Source organism: Miscanthus floridulus, chromosome 4, assembly GCF_019320115.1.
Source record: "Miscanthus floridulus cultivar M001 chromosome 4, ASM1932011v1, whole genome shotgun sequence".
Classification (NCBI taxonomy): Eukaryota; Viridiplantae; Streptophyta; class Magnoliopsida; order Poales; family Poaceae; genus Miscanthus; species Miscanthus floridulus.
This window is the reverse complement of record NC_089583.1, coordinates 12,053,726-12,064,340: the sequence shown is the minus strand read 5'-3', so window position 1 is coordinate 12,064,340 and position 10,615 is coordinate 12,053,726. Positions and strand designations below refer to the sequence as shown.

At 43.4% G+C, this 10,615-nt stretch overlaps 1 pseudogene; it reads left to right on the top strand.

Annotated features, from left to right (window-relative positions):
• Positions 1-258: 258 nt before the first annotated feature.
• On the top strand, positions 259-1,529 carry LOC136550940 (zinc finger A20 and AN1 domain-containing stress-associated protein 9-like; annotated as a pseudogene).
• Positions 1,530-10,615: the final 9,086 nt, after the last annotated feature.

Below are 10,615 nucleotides of genomic sequence, written 5' to 3'. Positions count from 1 at the left end.
AAAAACGGAGCCCAACTCTCTCCTTTCTCTCGGCGCCCCTCTCTGCTCTCCCCCTCTCGCACAGTTGCACTCGCTCTTTCTTCCTCCCGCTCGGCGCGTACAGGCGCGGACGCCATTGCCGGCGACCGAAGCACCACCACAGCCGCTCCCTGCTGCACTGACCTCGCCGCCGGATCCTCCATATACGCGCGCACGGGCCGCCTCCGCATCCCGCTCACTAGGCCGGCCACTGCAGCAGCACCCCGCCGGCACAGCTCCATGGCCGCCGCGAGCTCCCTTCGGCTGGGCCGAGGCCACCTGGGGTGAGGCCTGACACGGAAGACCTGGGGTGTGTGTTGCTGGCTAACAATACCGTTGCTGCTCTGCAGGTTCGATGTGCTTGTCTTTACTTTGTTCTGCTTGATATAAGCTGACAGATAAGATAGTGTTTCTTACTGTTTTCAGTATTGCAGCTTAATCTGCAACCTGGTGGTATGTGCTAATTAGTCTTGTCAGGAATAAAGAATCATGGTAGCAACTTTTGATGTTTCAATCAGTCAACTTACATTGGACTGAGGATAGAATCATGGACACTGACTTTTGATGTTTGAATTGACTTTTGATGCTAGTTGCTGATTGCTAACATGCCCTTTGCCTGCAGCTGCTGCTTATCTGAATACTCTGGGCTGTGTGTTTATCAGATAACAATTTGAAAGACCTTGGAGAATGACACGTTGGGATAAAAATTGACATAAACATCGTTAGCCTGGGATTATTCATATGTGCCCCTTTGCAATTCAGATTTGGTTTTTTTTAGCTGATGGTGTGAAACAGTTGCATTCTTTAAAGGAAACAATGATTGTAATTTGCTGCAATCCTTTATATGAATTCAATCCAGCGCTGGTAATTTCCTCTTAGTTTCTGTCTACACAACATTTATAGTTCCAACCGACATTGGGTTGTATTTTTTTCTGAACCTGAATCATGTATTTCTGTCTTCCTGTCACTCTTTGCTTTCTGCTATTACTTATTTGCCTTCTTATTTCTGCATACCCATTTCTTGCTAATGAACTGTGAACTTTTGTCCCTGCAGCCTGTTGGTAGCAATGGCACACGAGAGCTGGAAACAAGAGTCTGAGGAGACTGGAGAGGCCCCAATTCTGTGCATAAACAATTGTGCCTTCTTCGGCAGCAGCATGACAAACAATATGTGCTCGAAGTGCTATAGGGACTTCATCAAATTGATGGAAAACCCTGCGGTGGAGAAGAAGTTGATCGGGCTGACTGGCTTCCAGTGCCGCTGCGGCGGGACCTTCTGCTCCATGCACCGCTACACGGACTCCCACCAGTGCACCTTCGACTACAAGACGGCGGCCAGGGAGCAGATCGCCAAGCAGAACCCCGTCGTGATGGCCGAGAAGATCAACAAGATCTGATGTTGGGCGGTCATCGTCGTTGGGTGATTGGATCTTCAAGCTGAAAGGATGGCAGCTTGTGCTTTCGCTTTATTAGCCGTATAGTTTGTGCTGAAAGGATGCCTTGGTTTTGCGTCGTCGTCGCTTCAGCTGGAAGGTTTTTTTGAGACGCGCATTCTGCTGACCTGAAGGCTCGCGAGTGCTGTAATGACTGGACCTGCTGCTTGGGTATGACCAAGCCCAGTGTTGACATCGAAAGTGATCCGAATCAAACATCAATAGGGCCTTGACGCCCGGGCCGCTATGGATCGAAGAACGCAGCGAGGATATCACTCTTTCGTGGTGAAGAACAGAGAGGTTTACAAGCAAACCACCAAAGAATAACCAACGTGCTTACGTGACGAAGAATCGGCTAGTTTTCAGGCAAACTAGCAAAGAAACCGTCGAAGCTCTCGCCCGGGAGGGACCCCGTCAGGGCAAGGACGTCGTCGGGTTACCCTAGGTCGGCCGGCAAGCCTAGGGCGCCATCCTTGGTCGTCGGATCAAGGGATGAACAGCATGGGGGTTGGAGAAGAGGGTAAAAAGGGTTGGAGTAGAGGTAGTAGATTGATTTGTTTGACGATTGGATAGATGGTAACTCAATCGGCCATGATCCTCTCATATATATAGATGGGGTGGTCTTATCCCAGTAGGAAACATCTCCAAGCCTTATTTTCTAAGTTTCCCACGAGTTTGGAATAGTTCGGATCGGAATCCAAAAGGCCAGATCCGAACAGGATTTTCTGTCAGGTATGTCGGAAGTCCAGTCGGAAGTCCCGACTTGGGTCGAAAGTCCCAACTTGGGTCAGAACTCCCGACAGTCGAAACTTTCGACTTTTGTCGGAACTCCCAACGTAGGGATAACGCCAGACACCCGAGCATATTTCTTTAGGCTTCCCGGAAGTCCCGACACACGTCGGAACTTCTGACAGTCGGAAGTCCCGACTTGGGTCGGAACTCCCGACACCGAGGCATCTTTCCGAGGGTATAACTTCTTCATCCGGACTCCAAATTAGACATTCCATATATGTTTCTTGGCCGTCTCGACGAGAGGAACACAATGGTGAAGTCCGTTTCACATTTTGACAACTTCACAAAATAAACATTTTTTGTTGTCAACATATGCCCCCTGTTTTCAGGTGAATGATGCATAAACCTGAAAACACTTAATCAAATAAATTAAAACCAAACAACGGTGATTCCCATCTCATCAGCTGCTCAGCGGCTAAGAGCGATGTATACATCGGCCATTTTTCTAAGGGCGATACATGTATCGGCCATTGTTTGGTGAGCACTTAGGCTTCTTGCCAAACACTTGGAAAGTACCCTTTCAAGTACCTCCCGTTGATTGCTCTCGTGAGACGTTCTCCTTGCAATGTCTCTAGCATATATGAATTTCTGAATATAACTTTGACCACTTTGTAAGGACTTTCCCAATTCGGTGACCACTTGCCAAACTGATTGCTCTTCGATCCAATTGGTAGTATAGTTTTCCACACCAATTCTCCCACTTGGAAGGATTTGCTTCTGACTTTCTTGTTGTATGCTTTGGCAATTCGAGCTTTATCTTTCTCTATTTCCTTGAGAGCTTTTAATCTCATATCAGTCACCTCATCGATATTATCCATCATCAAATCATGATACACAATAGCTGATAAATCATTTTGTTTAGCAAGCCTGTATGCATCCAAATTCACTTCGACGGGCAACACGACCTCTTGGCCATATACTAACTCAAAAGGAGTAACCTTTGTAGCACCATGCCTTGAAATGCGATGTGCCCATAGAGCCTCAGACAAAACTTTATGCCATCTCCTTGGATTCTCCTCAATTTTCTTTTTGATGAGCTTGATCAAAGTCTTATTACTAGACTCAGCTTAGCCATTGGCTTGAGCATAGTATGGAGATGAATTGAGCAACTTGATCTTATATAATTCGGCAAATTCCCTCACCTCTTTAGACACAAACGATGTCCCTTGATCTGTAGTTAATGTTTGAGGGATGCCGAATCTATGAATAATATGCTCAGTAATGAACTCAATTACTTCCTTGTGTGTCATATTCTTCAAAGGAACTCCCTCAGTCCACTTAGTAAAGTAATCTGTAGCAACTAACACAAATCGGTGTCCCTTCGAAGATGGGGGATATATTTGGCCAATGAAGTCTAACCCCCAACCACGAAAAGGCCATGGTTTGATGATAGGATGAAGCACAGCAGCAGGCACAAGCTGAATATTTCCAAACTTCTGGCACTCTTCGCAACCTTTATAGTAGCGAAAACAATCGGCCATCATAGTAGGCCAATAGAAACCGACTCTACGCAATAACCACTTCATCTTCGGGCCGATTGATGCATACCACAGATGCCTTCATGGACTTCTCCCATAGCCACTCTTGCCTGATCTGATCCCAAGCACTTAAGCAACAAATCTTCGGTGGTTCTTCGATAGAGCTCATCATTATGCAATACATATTTAAAAGCACTCCGCCAAACACTTTTATCAATTTTGGCACTTGAATCACGTAGATATCTCAACAAGGGAGTCCTCTAATCTTCTAAATTGGCCCCAACATCACTGGAAGTTATATCGGGTCGATTTGATAGCTTCTCAGGCGAATTCATCGGGCTGGTCACAGGAGAGTCGGCTGAACCAACTGGGCCGGTAGGCTTAGCCGATTTAGAGGTGTCGACTTGGCCAACTAGGGTAGTCGGTTTAGCCGACTTGGCCACAGCAGGAGAGTAGTCGGCTGAGCCAACTTGGTCAGTCGGCTTAGCCGACTGGTCTGTACCGACACAGGAAAAATTGAAATCTTCATGCATCGGCTATTTTTGAATATGGAAATTATGTCCGCTGACATCATAGCCAGATGCTTGCTGAGTTAACATGTTGGCCTTTTGATTTTCATGCCTCAGAATATGCCGAATTTGAAATTCGGCAAAATAATCAATAACATCAAGGCAAGCATCAAGACAAGCTCTTAGTGATCCTTCTAAACATTGAAATTCACTAGCAACTTATTGTACCACCAGCAAGGAATCACCATAGGCTTCAACATGTTATACCCCATGGATTGCAATATAGCCAAGCCGAATAAGAAAACTTCACATTCGGCTCAAATGTTGGTGCAGATATAATTTTAATCGGCTTGATGTCTCCAATAGCACCATTGTGAGAAATAATGATTATGCCAACACCTTGGACTTATTTGCAAGCCGACTAATCATATTGTCACATCCATGAAGTAAATCAAAATGCATATATCATGCCCCCCGGCCCTTAAGGCCATCAAAGTAAAATCCATGGGGGCTTTCTAATAGCACGATGGTCGCAAGCATTCATCGGCTATATTTTTACACTAAGGGCGATATCAAAATATCAGCCATATGAATTCATCCACAAGAGCATGCATAACCGAAATAAATATTTCGGCTCCTGATCATCGATAAGTAAAATAATTTGGCAACCCTCCATAACATAAAGATCCACACCAAGGATCAAAATAAGAAGCTAAAGGATAACCATGCAAACCGGGGAATGAATTCCACATAGGCATAGGCAAAGAATATGGATGATGCCATGACCAATAATTTTGATGATTTGGTGCAAACCTCCAACTTGGCAATTGTTTCTTGAATCTCCTTCTCTCCTTTGCTTTTGTTGCACCACTTGCTTGAACATCATCCTTCTGAGCTTGAATACTTGCTTTGGAAACCCATGCCAAGCCTTTTTCTTTTAGCTTCTCTGTACTAAGCTTTTGTAGCTTGTTTTCTTGCCACTTTGGTAAACAGATTGAGTATATCAGTTTTATGTCTGTTTTGGACAGCGCTAAATCTTTCTTGATTTTGGGCACTCCCACCTTCTTTTGTTCAGATGTGGCACCTAGAATATTAATAGATGACTTCCTCACTTCTTTGCCATCAATAGCTAGATTTTTCAGCATTGTAATTGGCTTTTCGATTGTTAAATTCAGATCTGAACTTTTCTTCTTTCGGCCATCATACTTCACGCGGTAAACTTGCTTTACCACTTTCTTCTTTGGTTGAGCTCCAGACCGGTTTTGATCAAACTGGTCTTTACAAGATGATGATCTCTCTGAATGTCTAGGAGCTGCATACTCTATATATTGTGGCCTAAAATATGGTGAAACATGTGCCTCTTGATCAAACCAGCCCCAAGATGAATAAGGATGAAAATATACGGGTTGTGGTCCATATGACATGGTAATTGGCTGCTCAAAAGGAGAATATGTTGTTGCTGCATGAGATCTATCTCCTTGCCAATTCCACTCTTGAGACTTGTGCTTTGGAGGCAATTTTGATAATTGGGGTTTCTTTGGCCGATTGGTGACATTTGTTTTTGCTATCTTCTCATATTTAGCTAGAAGTTTCTTGAAGCTAAGCTTCGGCCTTCTACTTCTTTGTTTGTCATGACCTTTACCTCCATTAGCTTTACGAGCATCCTCCTTCTCCCCATCTTGACAGGCATGCTCCAAAGGAGGATTCTTAGCCGATTCCCCTTGCTCAACGAGATCAATCGGCTTTTGCTTTGGTTGGAGAGATTTCAGCTGCCCCCCAGTGTCTTTCTAGAACTATGATAACTTTGTTGTCCTCTGGAATATCTTCTATTCGCAATTCATCAACAACAACCTTGCCTTCACTTGAGGGCTCCACATCTCTCTCTTGGGCGTTCAAGTTTTGAGCTTTGAGTGAATCGGCTAATAAAAGCCGATTCAAAACCTGTTTGCCATCAAGACTAATTGAATCCAATTGGTCTATGTGTTGAGCTTCAGAAAATCTCAATCGTCCTTTATCAATGGCTGATTGGAGGACTCGACGAAACACATTGCAATCAGAAGTATTATGATCAGATGAATTATGCCATTTGCAATATGCAAGCTCTTCTAAGTTTTGAATAGATGGCAAAGCATTGTGATCAATAATTCTAATAAAATTATTCATAAGTAGGATATCAAAGATATGATCACAAAAAGTAAAGTCAAAGGTGTACTTTGATTTCTTGAGACAATTCTTTTGTGGAGTCGGCTTTAAAGCTAGGCAAACGAATGGATCGGATTTATTATCAATCCATTCAGCCACACCTTTGCAATTGCTTATAGGAAGCTTTAGCTTTGACAAACTACCACTATCGGCATTGCCATATGGAACAATGTCTTGGCCGATAGAATCTGAATTTATTTTATTATCAACAAATAAATTGCTATTCTCAATCGGTCTATTACAATAATTAGCAAGGATATCTCTAATAGATGCAGAAATTGAAATAGTATGATCAGATTGGAATTTGAGCAAAATATTTGTGTTCTCTACCTTGTTGATCATGTTGGAAATGTGCATGTCCTTGATTTGCATGATGTTGCTCTTCATCTCCAGAGAATGATCAACAATAGGTGCCAAATCATCTGAAGATACATCGGCAACTGTCGAGACTGAGAAAGTCGGTTTAGCCGACTGGAAGTCGGTTAGGCCGACTTGGGCACTAGCAGGGACAGTCGGCTTAGCTGACTCAGGGCAGGCAACAATCGACTCAGCTGACTTTGAAGTCGGCTCAGCCAATTCTGAGTAGGCAGGCAGCCCTCCTTTGTTGCTTGTAGGGGCTTCATCTCCATCACTGATGCGGTAATCACTAGATAAGTGTACAACCCCTTTAACTCCTGAAAAATCAAGTCTAGCTGGTTTCTGGCGTTTTCCATGCTTTTCTATAGCAAGACTTGTTTTGGGGGATGTGATTGATTTGGAAAGGATATTGTATTGTTCGGCTTTTGTAGCCGAACCTTTGCTTACATCCAAATCAATTATTTCTTTCATGCCCACTAGCAATCCTCTTTTAGCCAATGACTCAACTGTGATTGACCTTTTCTCATTAGTCTTTCCAAAATATTCATAGAATTGCTCCTCTAATTGAGACCACGAACCAATAGTACATCGTGTCAAAGATGTAAACCATGCAAAGGCAATACCGGTGAGAGATAAAGAAAAATTTCAAACTCTTATATAGTCTTCTTTACCGGCAAAACCCAGCTATGAGAGATATATACTAATATGTTCCATAGTGGTTTTATCATCTTCACCACTAAATTCATAAAAATCAGGTACCCACCAACCATTAGGAGCTTTCAAGTAATCATAGCATAATGGGGTACGGTCTATGATAAGTGGGCACCTTCCATTTAGAGGAACTATATGGATTCCTAGAATGGGCTAAATCTTTATCGATTCGGCTTGATTTGAGAGCAACAAATAAAGTCGAATCATGATTGTTTGCAAGTGCACACATTGCTGAATTTTCATTGATTCGGCTACAATTATAAGCAATATGTGGAGCCGAATCACGAGTTTTAGCACTTGAATGCCTTGCTGAAATTTCACTAATTCGGCTATGGTCATGAGTGAAATACAAAGTCGAATTGTGAGCATTGATCTTTGCATAAGGTGCTAAATTTTCGTTGATTCGGCTATGGTTACTAGTAACACGTGAAGCCGAATCATAAGTATTAGCACTTAAACACCTTGCTGAATTTTCATTAATTCAGCTCGAGTTGGGAGTAACATATGAAGCCGAATTATGAATATGAGCATTGACATATGGTGCTGAATTTTCAGAGCAATTGGCTAAATAATTAGCATTGTTATAGCCAATTCTCTCATTCATCGGCATGTCTTGTGGTGGAACCACATATTGTGAACTTATAGCCGATGAATAACAATTTACGTATTGTATGTTGCTAGTAGCATCAAAACTCGAAGAATTTACAACATGCATTGGCTCTTGACCATAATATTCATAATTATGATATGTATGATGAGGAGCATTAACAAAAGTATTAGCCGATGTAACATATCTAGTATCATTACAGCTAGCAACACCAACAGGAGAGCTCATAGAACTTGCAAAATAACTATTAGGATCATAAGATGCATTTGCATGTTGTACCTCAGGGTGATTCTAGTAATAATATGATGCATAACCTTGGTACTTCATGATTTATAACTTGACCGCCTTGCTGAATTTTTTGATAAGCAGCGCAACTTGTTGCAAAATCGCAAACAAGATCACAAGAGGTCAAAACCAGATGCGATTGGCCTTTTGGGCCAGATGCAACGATAACGGCGAGCTCAAGAAGATATATCAACAAGGAGTAAGGCTAGGTCAGAGAGATCAGCTATAAGCGATAGCCGAACCAATCGTCCCCAGTGGAGTCGCCAAAAAGTGTGTTGACATCGAAAGTGATCTGAATCAAACACCAATAGGGCCTTGGACGCCCGGGCCGCTATGGACCGAAGAACGCAGCGAGGATATCACTCTTTCGTGGTGAAGAACAGAGAGGTTTACAAGCAAACCACCAAAGAATAACCAACGTGCTTACGTGATGAAGAACCGGCTAGTTTTTAGGCAAACTAGCAAAGAAACCGTCGAAGCTCTCGCCCGGGAGGGACCCTGTCAGGGCAAGGACGTCGTCGAGTTACCCTAGGTCGGTCGGCAAGCCTAGGGCGCCATCCTTGGTCGTCGGATCAAGGGATGAACAGCATGGGGGTTGGAGAAGAGGGTAAAAAGGGTTGGAGTAGAGGTAGTAGATTGATTTGTTTGACGATTGGATAGATGGTAACTCAATCGGCCATGATCCTCTCATATATATAGAGGGGTAGTCTTATCCCAGTAGGAAACATCTCCAAGCCTTATTTTTAAGTTTCCCATGAGTTTGGAACAGTTCGGATCGGAATCCAAAATGCCAGATCCGAACAGGATTTTCTGTCGGGTATGTCGGAAGTCCAGTCGGAAGTCCCGACTTGGGTCGGAAGTCCCAACTTGGGTCAGAACTCCCGACAGTCGGGACTTCTGACTTTTGTCGAAACTCCCGACGTAGGGATAACCACAGACACCCGAGCAAATTTCTTTAGGCTTCCTGGAAGTCCCGACACATGTTGAAACTTCTGACAGTCGAAAGTCCCGACTTGGGTCGGAACTCCCGACACCGAGGCATCTTTCCGAGGGCATAACTTTTTCATCCGGACTCCGAATTAGACATTCCATATATGTTTCTTGACCGTCTCGACGAGAGGAACGCAATGGTGAAGTCTATTTCACATTTTGACAACTTCACAAAATGAACATTTTTTGTTGTCAGCACCCAGACATTGTATTAAGAAGACTTTCTCACCTAGGTTTAGAAAATCTCTGAACCCTACCTCATTCTTACACAGTGACACCGTCGCCTTATGAGAACGGGCCAGTCCTTAGACCTGTGCTTTGGTGTGGGACAGGCGAGACGATTTTTTTAACCTCAGCCTGAAATTCGCTCCCACGAAGAGTCACAGCAAGCCCTGAAGGCTGAAGCTTATCTGATCCTCCTACCAAGTAGTACTAGTCTATGTGATGAGATAAAGGTAGTACTGAAAGATAAGCCTATAGATAGATGCCAATTCCGTTTCTTGTGTCGTTCCTTGTAAGGTTTGTGAATCATGGATGTCCACATGCAATTTCTTTCGCCATTCTTTGCTGTACTCATGATCAGTGCGTCCGTTGGAAAGCAACGCTTGTTGAGAGTTGGATTGAGTACATGGGATTCATCAGATCAGAATCAGACCATGGGGTATAGTTGCTTTGAGAGGTAAACACTGCCGGAATGGAAGGAGGGGTTGACTGGCAATGGTCCCTGCTGTTCGCCTTTTTTCAGAGCAAAGAGAGAAGGCATCGGCAACTTACAATCGGCATGATGGAAGGACAGAGCACACGCAGGCACTTGTCCAAGCCAGGCCGCAGAATGTTTACAACGTCTAGCTAAAGAAGCTAAAGCATTTGCTACTTGATTGCACTCTCTTTACTTGGGAACACTTCTGGTCAATCATCAAACGAGTGAAGACTCTCGCCTCCCCTATAAGACCAGTCTCGGTGGCAATTTCATCCAAGTTTTATCCGTATTTAATGAGCTGTCATGTAGGCATTTTTTATGATGTGGCACCTTATTTATGAGGGGAGAGAAGAAATAAATTTTATGGGGATGAAACTCTCTGGGCACAGTTACTAACTCGCTATGAGTCATGGAATTAAATGTCAATAAAACTATAGAATGAAACTATGTATTGAGAGTGATTGTTTCGTTTAAGTTTCATGGCATTCTATATTTGTGCTGTTCGCCTTTTCATGGTGTCAGCCGCTTGTTTG